We start from the raw sequence: 16,841 nt of genomic DNA on the forward strand, positions 1-16,841 counted from the left end.
ACCTCCTAGTTCATACACTTTTACAACACTTTTAAATTTCTACTTAGTTTCAATTCATATATTTGTTAAGTGTTTTGTTATCATCAAGTTAACCCTGAATTTATGTCTACAATTCTTATAAATATAAATAGGGGGAGAATGTTAGGAGTATATATGCATTAGTTTGATGATATGTTTAACAAAACACTTAAGTAGAAGTTTGGTGTTTGTAGCCTCAACGGATAAGACCACTTTGGCTATCCGTTAATGGTGCAGCTTTACTTAGAAATAAGTCTAGTGTTGTAGCACATTTCAGTCTCTGTATTTAAGATATAATTCTTAGAAGTTGAAAGAAAATATAAGTCATGTTGACTACTAGAAGATATGCAAATAGGAAGGCCAATTGTAAATATTTCATGCCTTGTAATTTTGTATAAATGAAGTGGTATCAACGGATATCTTAAGGACCTTCAACGGATGAGAAACAAAGCTTCAACGGATGTCTCTAAAGCTTCAACGGATAGAGCTTCAACTGCTAACACATCAATGGATAAAGCCATCAACGGATGAAGGCTTCAACGGATGTTCTATTAAATAGCAGTTGATCAGTGGTAGTTGTAACAGCAGACAGAGGCACATGGGTTGACAGAGATAACTGAAATGTGGAAGCCTAATTTCAGGAACATCAGAAAAAGCAGCTGTTCTACTCTAGTACAAAGAGGCAATAGTCAACAAAGTACTTGAGTGATATGGAGAAGAAACAAGTGGAGAACTTATTTTATTATTGTATTTTTATCTTTGTCTTCACTTGTACACTTGGTGATATATAAACCAAGTAGCAGCTAGTAATTAGATGAGAATTTTTCCAGTGTTGTTTAGAAAAATCTTGAGAGAAAAATTATCTAGTTTGTACTAGGATGCAGCTGTGATCAACATCTTGAATCACAGATTTTCTGAAATACCATCTCTGGTGGAACAACAATCCACCAGAAAAGTTTTTAAGGTCTGTTGTGTTCTTTACATTAGTGCTTGAATATATATCTGTCTGTATTAGCTTAAAGCAATTCACACACTTGTTTATCTTGAACACAAAGCCTTTAAAATTGCTCAAAACTTGAAAAAGTTTTGAGATTTACATTCAACCCCCCTTCTGTAAATCTCATTATTAGTCCACTAGGAATAACAACTTCAGTCTTGATAGCATTCATGTACACATCATTGTTTAGATTAGAGATTTCCAGCTTGTCAAGAAGGTGTAGAAACTGCCTGTCGTTGTTTGTGCTCAGCTGAGGCATATCAAGTACTCTCCTAGCTTCATCCCATTTTACACCAATCTTCAGATTTACATCTCTCCTCTTTTCTTCAGCTTTGATGTCATGAAGACGTTGCTTTTCAAAAGTTTCTGTTCGTTGAATGTCTTTCCTCATGTCAATGATCTGGGATATCTTTTTAAGTTAAGCTTCTTTTCTCTTCAACTCTGACTGTTGCTGCTGAAACTCTTTCTCAAAAACAGGATCCACTTGAGCTTCCTCTTCCCATTCTTCAAAATTACTTTCCTCCTCAGCTTCAAAGAAACCATCTTTATCTTCCAAGACTGGTTCAGTGGGAATGTCAAAAATATCAAAGTCATCTTGTTCTCCACTATAGTAGACATCATCAGCCTTCCTTGTGTCTCCAGCAGAAGAATCTTTTTCTTTACCCTTTCCACTTCTCCCTTGCTTTTCCCCCTTAGTTGAGGAATCCTCTACAGATTTTCCTTTAGACCCCCCCCCCCCCGACCTCCATTACCTCCAGAGCCTGAGCCTCCACCAGACGGCCCTTCAAAGAAAGTCCTTTGTTCTTCATTAGGGCAGTGAGAATTTTTTATCATGAAATACAAGTGCTTCATTCCTTCATTGAGATGTTCCATGCCCCTTTCTATCTTCACGAATCTGGAAGAGTCTAGTGAATGATTCATTTCAACCAGGTCTTCAAGAGAAGTCATTCTTGTATGGAGAGAACAGAAGTTTGAAATGTCTTTAGCTGATAAAGTTAGAGATGCCTGAATGGAGTTAAGCTTTGGTACACCAGTGGACTTCAAATCTGATATCTCAGTCCTGATGAGTGCCAGCTGATTATTGACAGAGGTGGAAGAAGAAGACCGTTCAACCACTTGTGCTCTGAATGTTTGAGCCTCAACCTGACTTTTAGCAAGTTGTTCTTTCAGATCATCAATTTGAGCTAACAGATTTTTAGTGTTTGTGTCTGTGTCTGCGCTCACCTGAATATCTCTCCAGTTTGGTTCACTCAACTCACGTGCTTGTGTTTCTCTCAATATAAGTGATCGTGATGAGCCATCCTGTTGCTGATCTTCTGTACCTGCAATTGAAATCACCCTAGCCTCTTCAAGAGAGGTCAGTGGTGGTGCAATGGGAATTCGCGAGTCCCGATCCTCAGTCAAATCTATCTTTTCATGTGAAATAGATGTCTGAATTGCTTCAGGGATAGATTGACCGAGTTGCCCTCCACTTTCTCCAGATAAATCTGCGAGTGGAGAATCCCGTGAGGGAGCCAGAGGTGTTGGATCTGGGAGGGGAGAAAATGACTCTATTAGAGGTGGCTGAGAGTCAGATTTTCCCTCAGAAGCATGTGACTGCTCTTTTGCCGTAACTATGGCAGGCACTGTAACCGACTCAATGCGCACTCCTCTCTCTGTGTCCTGAGTATCATCTATTGGTCTGTATGCTTCCATTGTGAGTAATGGAAGTGTGCTTGACTCAGTACAAGATGCCATGGCCCTATGGCGAATTCTAATAGATTCATCCTGTTGAGAGAATGTCTCTAGTAACTGTTCACAGGCCATATCAAAGTCCATGTCCTGTTGGGAGGACAAGGATGGGCTTTCAGATGCCTTAGTAAATGTTCTTCTTTTCTTGGGAGGAGGCAGAGCTGAGGGTTCATTCACATCCAACAACATACTACTTCCTACTAACCTTCTCGGTAACATTTTCGACAGTGGGTGACAGTTTGAGATAGGTTGTGACTCTGTGTTTGGCTCTATGACCTGGGATTGAAGCTGCGGTTATACAACTTCATGGGTTTATTACCTGCAGTGGAAGAGCATCAGATGTTTGTGCCTGGGTGGCTTGAACCACTGGAGGTTGAGCTTGCTGTTCATGACCGGGAAGATTGAAAATTGGTAAAGGAATGAAAGTGGCCATGAAAGCAGATACAAGTACTGGAACTTGCATGAATTTGAAGGTTGTGTCTTGGCGTGTGTAAATCTTTTTGCTTACGGGAGGGGGTTCAGCTACTGATGAGTTAGCAAAAAGAGCTTTATGCTCAGGTGTGAGAAGATGTTCTGCTATAAGCATAAGAAAATGAGCGTAGTAGCACGAAACCCTACGATTCGTAGAATGATCACGTAAAGCTGTAGTGAGACGTCTCAGAAGAATGGGTAAAAGTAGTTTGCCAAAATTGATCCTTTGATTGAAAACAACCGCAAGACCAATATACTGCAGAGTGGAAGTGATGTTGTGAAAGTTGGATTTAGTGCAGTTGGCAAACACTTTGGAAAGTGTATCGAAGAAAATATCCCATTCTGAAACCAAATTGGATTTAGACAACTTGGTTAAATTAATCACCCCCTAATAGTGAATGGCATGGAAAAAGTTTGAAATATCATTTTCAGAGGGTAAATTATAGAAATTGTCCATTGGAAAATTTAACGCTCGATTGATGACTATTTCATCAACTATATACTGTGTGTTTGCCACGGTGAATGAAACAGATTTAGGATCATCGGCCACAGTAGAGGTTGTGCAAATCAGTCTAAGCAGATCGACATTTAATAGAACATTTGATTTAATAGCAGAGCTAACAATCGAATGGTCATTTAAAAATCTAATCCACGGCTTAAATTTTTCCACATCACACTTTTCTGGATTAAAATAACCAACATGATTATGCGTGACAATTTGGAAATTGAGAGCCATTAAAAATATAATAAAACACACACTTTCAGAATTTTAAGAATAATATTAAGAAAATTCGAATTAAAAAAAATTTAATAATTCGAATTAAATCAATTATATCCGAAAAATTTAGAAAGAAATGTATCTCGTTAATGTTCTTAACTCACAATATTAGATCTGCAAACTCACAAGACACAAAATTAAATAGAAATACCCAAAAATAAACAAAAACTGATTTTGAAGAGAAAAAAAATGAAGTGAAAATAAAAAATGGGCAGCACTTCCTCACTGTATGTATACACACGTATATGTATATATCACAGTTAAGTGTGCTGAGTAAAAACTCGAGCAAGAAGATAACAATGGTGGCTGATTTGATCGACGAGAGAGAGAAAGACTCGGCTGTTGAATCGATTTTAAAACTGAATACAATCACAAAATTTATTAAGTAGGACAACTGGTTTGACAATCGAGGATAGTCATACCGATTGTCTTCCCGATTGTCATACCAGGCAAACGGTTGGAATTTAAAAAGGAAAAAGATAACTAGTATGACAATCTGATAGTCATACCGATTGTCATACCAGTATAAAATAATATGAATTTAAACAGAATATACTAGAAAGAGATTCGATAGTCATACTGATTGTCATTCTAGTACAAAAATAAAAAGAAATATATATATAATATAAGTTTTATAACTTGCAAGACTATTGATAGTCATACCGATTGTCTTACCAGTATAAAATTACACTGAAAATAAAATTAAACATATATACACATATACACTGGAATGACTTTCTGCAAGACAATTTCAATTGTCTTGCCGATTGTCACTGCAGTAATAAAACAAATTAAACAGAATTTACACTTACAGAATATATTTACAAAAATAACAATATTTCAGAAGTAATTATATTTTATTCCAAAAATAGATTCCTGTTGAATTTTAGCAAATAAAATTCATAGAAAAATATTTTTAGAGAAAATAAAATATTCTGAGATATTAAAATTAACAAGTAGAATAAATAAAGAAGGTAAGATAATAAAACTTACATAGAAATAAGCAAAAAAAATGATAAATATGATAAAATAAATTTGCAAATGAATTTTTCATTCATGAAAAATTCATTTGTAAATTCATTCAATAACAGATCTCAGATATTAACTAGTGTAATCAATAAAGCTATTCAACATACCCAATTTACCAACTAATCTGGTAAATGTGGATTCATCAAGTGGTTTAGTGAAAATATCTGCTATTTGTTCTTCTGTTGGAACAAAAAATAGTTCAACAGTACAATTCATGACGTGCTCTCTAATAAAATGATACCTGATGTCAATGTGCTTGGTCCTTGTATGCTGCACACGGTTGTTGGTGATGGCTATTGCACTTGTATTGTCACATAGAATAGGTATTTTGTTCAATACAGAGCCATAGTCCCGTAGCTGATTCCTAATCCACAAGATCTGAGCACAGCAGCTTCCAGCAGCAATATATTCAAGCTCGGCCGTTGAAATGGAAATTGTTTGCTGTTTCTTGCTGTACCATGAGACTAGTCTGCTACCTAGGAATTGACAACTCCCTGAGGTGCTTTTCCTATCAATAACACTACTCGCGTAATCTGAATCTGTATATCCAACAAGGTTAAAACCAGATTCTTTAGGGTACCAAATACCTAGATTTGGTGTTCCCTTAAGATATCTCAAGATTCGTTTAACAGCAACGAGATGAATATCTCTAGGATCCGCTTGGAACCTTGCACATAAGCATGTAGCATACATAATATCTGGTCTACTTGCAGTAAGATAGAGTAACGAGCCAGTCATACCTCTGTAGCTTGTGACATCTACCTTAATAGAGTTTTCACATGGTCCAAGCTTGACAGCTGTAGTTGACGGAGTCCTTGCTGATGCGGAATCCTCTAGATTGTACTTTTTGAGGAGTTCCTTAAGATACTTGGATTGACAAATAAAAGTTCCATCTAACCTTTGATTTACTTGTAATCCAAGAAAGAACTTCAGCTCTCCCATCATGCTCATTTCAAATTTGTTGTTCCTTAACTTAGCAAATCTCTTACAGAGATTATCATTAGTAGACCCAAATATTATATCATCCACATAGACTTGGACTAATATAGTATCATTCTTATGCTTTTTAGAAAAGAGAGTTTTGTCTATGACACCTCTTATAAAGCTATTTTCAATAAGAAATTCAGAGAGAGTGTCATACCATTTTCTAGGAGACTGTTTGAGACCATAGATAGCCTTGAAAAGAAAGTAGACAAAATCCAAATGATCTGGATCTTCAAAACCAGGAGGTTGCTCTACATACACCTCTTCATCGAGCTTTCCATTCAGAAAGGCACTCTTGACATCCATTTGATAAACTTTAAAGTTCGAGAATGCTACGAATGCTAGAAATATCCTGATGGCCTCTAGTCTAGCTACTGGAGCATAGGTTTCATCATAATCAATGCCTTCCGCTTGAGAATACCCTTTAGCTACCAGTCTTGCTTTGTTTCTTGTAACCATACCATCTTCATCTAGTTTATTCCTGAATACCCACCGAGTACCAACAGCTTTCTTGTGTGTAGGTCTAGGTACCAGTTTCCAGACTTGTTGATGTTCAAACTGATTGAGTTTATCTTGCATGGCAATCACCCAATCTGGATCAGTCAGTGCTTCTTCAATCTTCTTAGGTTCCATCTCAAAAAGAAATCCTGAGAACAGACATTCATTTTGAGTAGCACGTCTATTTCTGACTCCAACATCTGGATCACCAATAATCAACTCAAAAGGATGAGCTTTATTCCAGATAGTCTGTCTTGGAAGATTTGATCTTGATGATTCTCCTTGAAATTCATTGGGATGTTGTGTCCTACTAGTTGATCCTTCAGCATCTTCCCCTGAGTTGTTATCAGGTTGACTTGATGATTCTTCGTCAGTAGCAGTGGTATCTCCATTGTTGCCAATGTTTCCATCACCATTACCTTGAGTATCATCATGATTAACATGTTCTTCACCAGCAACAACCTCAGGTTCTTGATCATGTTCTGATTCTGAATATGACATATCATCAAACTTCAGTTTCTCAGAAGGATCTTCAGTTTGGATATTTGGGAGTTTAGTGTCATCAAATGTAACATTGACACTTTCAGTTACTTTGTGTTGATCAATGATATACACCCTGTATGATCTTTTTCCATATCCAACAAAAATACCCTCATATGCCTTTGCCTCGAATTTACCACGACGATCATCTCCATCCTTGAGCACGAAGCATCTGGCACCAAATACATGAAAGTATTTGATAGAAGGTTTCTGTTCATTCATAATCTCATAAGGAGTCTTCATGAAGTCTTTGTTGATTAGAGTTCGATTCTGAGTATAACATGCAGTATTGACAGCTTCAGCCCAAAAGTACATTGGAAGACCTGATTCACTTAACATAGTTCTTGCAGCTTCAATCAATGTACGATTCTTCCTTTCTACCACTCCATTTTGCTGAGGAGTTCTAGGAGCTGAAAATTGTCTGGTAATCCTTTTGTCTGTACAGAATCCATTGAGAAGTGAATTTCTGAATTTTGTTCCATTATCTGACCTTATTGCTCTAATAGGGACATTAGAATGTAACTCAATCAACTTGATATGATCAATCACAACTTGTGGTGTTTCATCCTTAGAGTGAAGGAATAAAACCCACGTATACTTAGAATAGTCATCAACTATCACAAGACAGTAACACTTCTTTGACATCGAAAGAACATTAACTGGTCCAAATAAATCCGTGTGCAATAATTGGAGAACACCAGTTATGGAGGATGTGTCAGTGCCTTTGTGACTTGCTTTCTTTGACTTTCCTTTCTGGCAAGCCTCACACAGTCCTTCTGGGGAGAATTCCAGCTGAGGCAGACCTCTGACCAGTTCTCTCTTGACAAGAGAATTCATTGATTTGAAATTGAGATGGGAAAGTCTCTTGTGACTTAGCCAACTCTCATCTGAAGATGCCTTTGCATAGAAATAATTGACTTCAGGATTGCTTCCAGAGTTCATGTCAGCTATGAACAGATTTCCTTTCCGGATTCCCATCAAGGAGGGTTTTTCACTTTTTTTGTGCAGAATCTGACACTTCAGCTTGTCGAATAAAACATTGTAGCCGTTGTCACAAAACTGACTAATACTAAGCAGATTGTGTTCAAGTCCTTGCACAACATACACATTTTCAATGATAACATTACCAGCTTGCAAACAGCCATATCCCTCAGTTAGACCTTTGCTGTTATCTCCAAAGGTAACCACTGGGCCAGCTTTCTCAACCACATTTGATAGTAGGGCTCTATCTCCGGTCATATGTCTTGACGATCCGTTGTCAAGAATCCACACTACTGGTTGCACCTGTTTAATGCCCTGCAATATAAATGGATTAGACCTTCTTCGGAACCCAAGCTTGGTTGGGTCCGGCATACTTGTAAAATTGGCCTTTATCAGGCAAAACAACATTCTTAACTTTAATGTTCTTAACTTTCTCAATGACTGGACATTTGACCTTGTAAACAGCCTTGACAAATTTCTGTTTAGGCTTAGGCACAAATGTCTCCTTTCTAGCTTTAGGAGGACTAGCAGTCTTAGACCTATTATGCTTCTTATTATTCACATGCTAACGAGGAGTAGTCTTATCACTAGAAATGTGCTTATCATTAAAATAAGCAACCATCAAATTAAAAGCACAAGACATGCAATTAGAAACACCACATACTTTATGAGAGGAATTAGCAACAGGAAAATTATGCATGGTAGGCATGACATTTTTGTTATCCAACTCAGGTGTGTCTGAGTTAGTCTTAGTTGCTTTCACAACTTTGACTGGAACTTTCGACACACTTGACTTGGAAACAACCTTCTCATTAGCAAGATCTTCAGCATGCATTTCTTCTTGAATAATAAAAGAGGTCTCATCAAATGGTTCAGCAATTGATTTTTTATAGAGGGGTTTATCAACACCCTTAAGCACATGTGGTACTTCCCTACCTTTAGCACAAACATGAGGAGGGGAGTTTATGCCTAATTCTCCAATAGAAACATTATAATCATAACCTACTCCAGATGTTTGATTAATAGCTTGCTTATTGTAGAACTCTTTAGCCTTAGAGCAAGAATTAAAGTAAGCTTTGACTTTAGTCTCAAGACTGGTGATCTTGTCTTTGAGAATAGTTTCGAGTTGCCTATAACAGTCAACTCTATTCTCTAGAAAAGATACTTGTTCTTTTAATTTATCTTGAGTAATGTGCACAAGTCTTAATTCATTGACCTCTTTCTCAAGGTCTTTGATTTGTTGAGTTAACATTTCATTATCACGACGAGCACAATCTAAGGAGCCTCCTAGATGATAGACTAATTCAGCATCAGTAAATTTTACCTCTTTTCTTGATGATAAGGTGTTTACATCACTAGCCATAAGAGCAAGATTCCCAACTTCTTCCTCTTCACTGTCAGTATCATCCCAGCTTCTTCCCTTTTCCAGGTAAGCCCTTTCAAATTTACTCTTCTGATTAGAATCATAAGAGTTCTTCCTAACTTGTTTTGGCTTCCTGCATTCTATGGCAAAGTGTCCCAACTCATTGCAGTTAAAGCATCGAATGGTGCTTCGATCAACCATCCCTGTTTTGTATCCACCACTGCTGGTGTTAGAGGATGAAGATCCACCTTTCTGAAATCTGTTGTAGTAGGACTTGTACTTGAACTTGGGATTCCTCCTGAATCTGACATTGGAGAATCTCTTGACAATCAGGGCCATTGACTCATCTTCCAATTGCTCCAGTTCTTTCAAGGAGTAAAAATCATCTCCTGATTGATTTGTAGTAGGAGGATCAAATTCTGCTACTATCACATTTTCTTCAGCCTTGGAAGACTGTACCATTCTCTCTGACTGTTGAGATTGTTGTTGTTGTTGTGGTTGTTGTTGTTGTTCTTCAGCTACTAGAGCAGTAGACGTGCTGACCACTCTTCCTTTCCCGTAGACTTCCACCTGCTGAATCTGCTCCAACTCATAGGTTTTTAGCACACCATAGAGCCTTTCCAAAGAAATCTCATTCAGATCTCTCGCTTCTCTTATGACAGTGATTCTATGTTCAAGATGAGTTGGCAGTGTTAAAAGGAACTTTTTGTTAACCTCCCTGATTGAATAATATTTTCCATTTATGTTCAGGTTGTTGATCAATGCATTGTACCTCTCAAACACTTCAGTAATTCCTTCTCCTGGATTGGATTTAAAATGTTCATACTCCGAGGTTAGGATCTCTAACTTGTTCTCCCGAACTTCCTCTGTGCCTTCATTAATCACCTCAATAGTTTCCCAGATGTGTTTGGAATTTTTACAGTTCATCACATGTCTGTTCATCAAGGGATCAAGGGAATCAACTAAAATTAATTAAAGGCTGGCATCCAAGGAGGCTTCTTCTTTTTCAGCAGGAGAAAAATCTTCAGGGTCTTTTATATAGGTTCTAGCTTTGATAATTACAACATCATCTTCTATAACCTCTGGTTCAATAACCATTAGAATTTTTGGACACTTCTTTAACACGTCCAGATATTTGGGATTTGCAACTTGTAAAAACAGGAGCATCTTCTTCTTCCACATAATATAATTTTCTTTATCGAACAGTGGAATTTTAACGTTTCCAACTTTTTGTGTAGTCATTATGAATTTTTGAGTAAATAAAAATTCAAGGAGTGGAAGAATCACAAAAGTATAGGATCTTGATTTGTTCGTTAATCAGAAGGCTCTGATACCAATTGTTAGGTCCCAATATGTTTGTAGAAGGGGGGTTGAATATAAACTATTCCGTTTAATCGAATAACATGCGGAATAAAAAAGTGAAACAAAATTCAAGTTAAATAAAACTATTATTAAACTTGAAAGGTGTTACAACAATGGTATCGTTTACAAGGGATTAATCTCAAATAAATTATTCCAAATCTAGAATAAATTCGACATGAACTTTTTCTATTTTTGAAATAAAAAGGATCAAATGCTAAAAGCAATTTGAGATTAAGTTCTAGGGATTTTGATCCGCTAGATAGTTACACAAGAACAAGAGAAGGATTTCTAGTGGTTTAGATTTAACAATAAATACTAGAAATTAATGTCCTGAGAAATTGCAATAAGTTCTCTGCTTTTGTTCTGTGTTCTTCAGTTGGTTTGATATTCAATGCTGTTCTGTTGAAAATCATATTTTGTTCTTTTATATTCAAATAACCCACTTGATTTAATTGGCAAGACAATCCTTTTAGCTCAGCAAGACAATCCCAACAGCTGGTAGAACTTTCGGTAGGACTATTGATTGAACTGGCAAGACTATCGGCAAGAAAATCCTTTAAGCTGGAAAGACTATTGGCAAGACAATCTAAAAAGACTTGGAAAGAGTTTCGGTATGACAATCCAATTGTCATACCAGTTCAAATATTTGTCTTGCTGAGTTAATTTTGAATATTAATTCAAAATCATTTCTGAAAAATGCATAATATTAAGTCAGAATTAATTAATCAATTAATTCAATTAATCAATAAATTAATCTTTGTAGATATAATTATTTTCTTAATTAAATTATATGACTTAATTAATTAATAGAGAATTAATACTAATCTTGAACAACAACCACTCTTCTGCAATCTTCTGAAAATCAGTGAAACTTATGAATCCATTTCACCACTTCAATGTTGACACTCGATGTACTGTCTGGTTCATGAATGACTAACATCTGTGATGTTTCTTCATGTCTTAATTTTCTTCAGATTAAATCCCTGTAATTAATTGATACCCTGACAAGATCTCTGTCACTTGATTAAATCCACAATCTTGATTTATATCACTGAGGCTTGATCAATTTCTTGAGCTTCTTCCAGTGAATTAAGTCCTCAAGTCTGTAGATGAACAATGTTACTTAATCTTTTGACATATGTTACTTTGAGAGATCTCTCTAACAATAGAACCACTATTTACTTGTTATATCCTTATTTGAGTTGAGTTAAATCCTCGAATAAACAAATAGCTATGACATTTGCCTTTCACTAGGCACAAAGTCCCCTCAGACTTAATCACTCGAGTATTAATGAGCTCAACCTAGTCAATTATACAATCTTTTTATGTATACTTTATTACTACTATTTTTACTTCTTCTTTTTTTTTGTTTTTTTCTATTTTTTTTCAAGACATTTATATCCCACAATTTCCCTCAAACTTTAGCATTTGCGTACTAAGCTCAAAAATGAATAGTCAAAATTCTAATTATCAACAAGGAGCTGCCACTCAAGAAACAAGAATATCTGAGTCTCATTTCAAGAGCATCATAAAATTATGTAGTGAAAATATGTTCTGCACTAGTAATACTATGCATTATAACATCAAGTGATCATGGCAAGACTTAGTTAAAATAATATACACATAATATCATCATAGGCCACTAACTTGGACTACTACAGGTTCGAGATCATGCAATGTTATGCAATACTACAACTATATGATTTGATGCAAACTATATGAAGTAATGTATGAAATATGAAACTATTTAATCTAAAATGGCAAGATTATCTAACTACTTTACAAGACTCCAAGACTATTTTTTTTTTGTTTTTTTAATAATATTAAGAGCACCTCCCCACACTTAAATGGTTCATTGTCCTCAATGAATAAAAATATATAACATTATATATAACTAATATAATCCTAAAAAAATACAAAAAGAATATAAAAAAATACAAATAAAATTTAGAATACTCTCCTAGTGCATAAACACGAAGTGTCGATCCAAAAACATAAAATCACGCGCATGTGACTCAGTATCAGCTCATCTTCTATGTTTAGCTTTCAGAAAAAATTTATGGGCATCAAAAATAATTCATGGGCATGAAAAATTTTTGATTTCAACAAAACATGGGCATGAAAAATATTTCATGGGCATGAAAAATTTCTGATTTCCATAAAAATTTCATGGGCATGAAAAATTATGATTTTCTATTAATAAGCTTTAACTAAGAATTCTTTCCTGAAACACTTCTGATCAAAACATCAAGGCATCTTGTGGGAGTAAAACTAATAGAAATACAAAAAAATGAAATAAAATATTACAAACTTACCAAAATCATGGGTTGCCTTCCAAGAAGCGCTTTTCTTTATTGACTTTGGTAGACAATTTCTTTGCCTCATATTTTAAGTATCAGAAATGATCACATCATTAAGAGCCTTGCTCTCCTTGATGTGGTTGGAAGGGTCCTCCAAGTATGGTTTGAGACGATGCTCATTCACCTTAAATATATATATATTTTTATCATCTTTTTTAATCACCACAACTTTATGTGAAAATACCTCCACAATTTCAAACGAACCAATCCACCTTGATCTTAATTTTCCAGGAAAAAGATGCAACCTAGAGTGATACAAGAGAACTTTCTGGCCCACCTCCAAATGCTTCCGATGAATCATCTTATCGTGAAACACCTTCGTCTTTTCCTTATAAATCTGAGCACTCTCAAAAGCTTCATTTCGTAAATCCTCTAATTCCGACAGTTGTAGCTTGTGATGCAGCCCAGCTTAATCCAAGTTCATGTTAAATTATTTAATTGCCCAATATGCTTTATGCTCGATTTCCACTGGTAAATGACAAGGCTTCCCATAGACAATGCGATAAGGTGACATACCAATGGGTGTCTTGTATGTTGTCCTATAAGTCCAAAGTGCATCATCTAACTGTTGACTCCAATCTTTTCGAGTTGATCCCACAGTCTTTTTCAAGATTTTCTTTATCTCCCTATTAGACACCTCTGCTTGTCCATTGGTTTGTGGATGATAAGGTGTAGAAACCTTATGTGTGATTTTATGCTTGCGAAACAACGCCTCAATGGTCCGATTGCAAAAATATGATCCTCCATCACTAAGAACAACTCTCGGCATCCCAAATCTAGCAAAAATATGTGTCCTCAAGAACTCTGAAACAACTTTAGAATCATTAGTGCGGGTGGCTTTAGCTTCCACCCATTTTGACATATAATCAATATCCAAAAGAATGTATAGAAAATCATTTGAATTTAAGAACGGCCCCATAAAATCAATACCCAAAATATTAAATAGCTCAACATTTAAAATAGGATTCATGGGCATTTGATTCTTAGCATTTATGTTTCCTAATCGTTGGAATCTATCACAAGTGTTATAAAATTCCTTTACATCTTTAAAGATTGTAGGCCAATAAAAACCACACTCTAAGACCTTATCTGCCATTTTTTTCGCTCCAAAGTGCCCTCCGCATTCATAATTATGACAAAACCTTAACACAGATTCAAATTTATTATCAAGCAAATATCTTCTTATTACTAGATTGGGACAGTGCTTCCAAAGATATGAATCATCCCACACATAAAATTTTGAATCATGTTTAACTTTATCCTTTTGCGCACTAGTCAAAGTATTGAGCAACATTCTAGTGTGCAAGTAATTCACAATGTCTACATACCATGGAATAAAAAATTTTAGTGCACTTACCTCAATCCGGAGAAGTTGTTCATCCGAAAACGTCTCAGTTATGGGCACATCTTCTTCCTCCCTCACCAAGCGACTCAGATGATCAGCTAAAACATTCTCAGATCTTTTTTTGTCCTTAATTTCAATGTCAAACTCTTGTAGCAACAAGATCCAACGAATGGGTCTTGGTTTTTGCTCCTTCTTATCCAACAAGTACTTTAAGGCCGCATGATCAGTGTACACAATCAACTTTGTACCAAGCAAATATGACCGAAATTTCTTCGAAGCAAAAACAACTGCTAAGAGCTCCTTCTCAGTGGTTGCATAATTGAGTTGTACATCATTTAAGGTCTCTAAGAATAATAGATAGCATGCACCTTTTTGTCTTTCCATTTCCTAAGTAAAGCTCCAACAACATAATCTGAAGCATCACACATTATCTCAAAGGGCAAATTCCAATCAGAATCTTATTTGATAGGGGATGATGTAAGCTTCGATTTCAGCTCCTCAAATGCTAACTTGCATTCATCATTGAACTCGAATAGAACATATTTCTTAAGAAGATTAGTTAGAGGTCTTGCAATTTTAGAAAAGTCTTGAATGAATCTTCTGTAGAAACCAGCATGTCCAAAAATTACCTAATCTTTTTTACACTTATCGGAGCATGTAAATACTGAATCAAGTCAATTTTTGCTTTATCCACCTCAATGCCTTTTGAAGAAATCACATGTCCAAGAATAATACCTTGGGTCACCATGAAGTGGCACTTTTCCCAGTTCAACACTAGATTTGTTTCTTCACACCTTTGCAAAATTAATCCCAAGTTCCTCAAACAACCATCAAAATCATCACCAGAGACACTGAAATCGTCCATTAAAACTTCAATAATTTTCCCACATAATTAGAGAATATGCTCATCATGCATCTCTGGAAAGTCCCAGGCGCATTGCACTGACCGAAAGATAAGTGCTTAAAGGAAAAAGTACCAAAAGGGCATGTAAATATTGTCTTCTCTTGATCTTCGGGGGCTACATCGATTTGATTATATCCGGAGTATCCATCCAAAGCCAACCTCTCCAACATTTGATCAATAAATGGAAAGGGAAAATGATCCTTCCTAAAAGCATTGTTGAGAGGCCTGTAATCAATACAAACTCTATGACCAGTCATAGTTCGTTGAGGTACCAACTCGTTCTCCTCATTCATTAAAACTATAACTCCAGAATTTTTAGGAACAACATGCACGACAGAAACCCACTTTGAGTCAGAAATAGGATAAATGATTCCATTATCCAATAGCTTGATGACTTCTTTCTTCATAACTTCCATCATAGGAGGATTGAGTCGACGTTGAGGTACTCGCACAGGTTTTCCACCTTCTTCCAAGTGCATACGATGAAAACATAATGTGGGGCTGATTCCTCGAATATCTGCTATGCTCCGCCCAATATCTTTCATGTGTTTGCCAACTACCTTCACCACTTTTTCTTCTTGTTCAGATATGAGCTTTGATGAAATTATGATAGGAAATGTCTCTTCCTTCCCTAGAAACACGTATTTGAGATGAGAAGGAAATGGTTTGAGTTCTAGTTCAGGTGCTTGAACAATTGACGACAACTGCTTTTGAGTGGAATTAAGAGGTAGTACCAAGTTTGTCACATATTTGACATAATCCACTCCATATAGAGCCTTGCAGTGCTCCATCATACTATCGGTATAAATACCTAAACCCTCGACAATGACTTCAAAATTCCCTGCCTTGTCAATACCAATACCATGCAAAATTAATGTCCCTACCTCATCTTCTTTCATCAACTCGAAGTACTTTTGTGCAACATCTCTAGTTATGCTCAGTGCATAGCACATCTCGGTATCCACAGGATACCTCATCATCTCAAACATATTGAACTTTATAGTTTCATTATCTTTGTCCATAAGCTCTCCTCTTGCCACATCAATCCTTGTCTGAGCAGTGCACATGAATGGTCTCCTAAAAATTAATTGTGCATTAGGTGCTTCACCTATGTCCAAGATATAGAAATCAGTTGGATATTGAAACCTGCCAACCTGCATAAGAACATCCTCTAAAACACCTTTCGGGTAAACGTGAGATTGTCTGCTAATAAAATTGTAACACCCTCTATTTTAAGTTCAGTTTTAGTACACATTTTCTCATAAAGACTAGATGGTAGAACATTAATTGACGCACCCAAATCAAGTAAAGCATTTTCAAATTTGGAGTTACCAATGGTGCAAGGAATAGTAAAACTCCCGGGATCCTTACATTTGGTTGGCAATTTTCCTTGCAAAACTGCAGAGACATTCTCTTTTATCTCAACAACCTCTCTTCCCTTCATCCTCATTTGTTTAGTGCACAAGTCTTTCAATACCTT

Source organism: Apium graveolens, chromosome 1 (genome assembly GCF_009905375.1).
Source record: "Apium graveolens cultivar Ventura chromosome 1, ASM990537v1, whole genome shotgun sequence".
NCBI lineage: Eukaryota > Viridiplantae > Streptophyta > Magnoliopsida > Apiales > Apiaceae > Apium > Apium graveolens.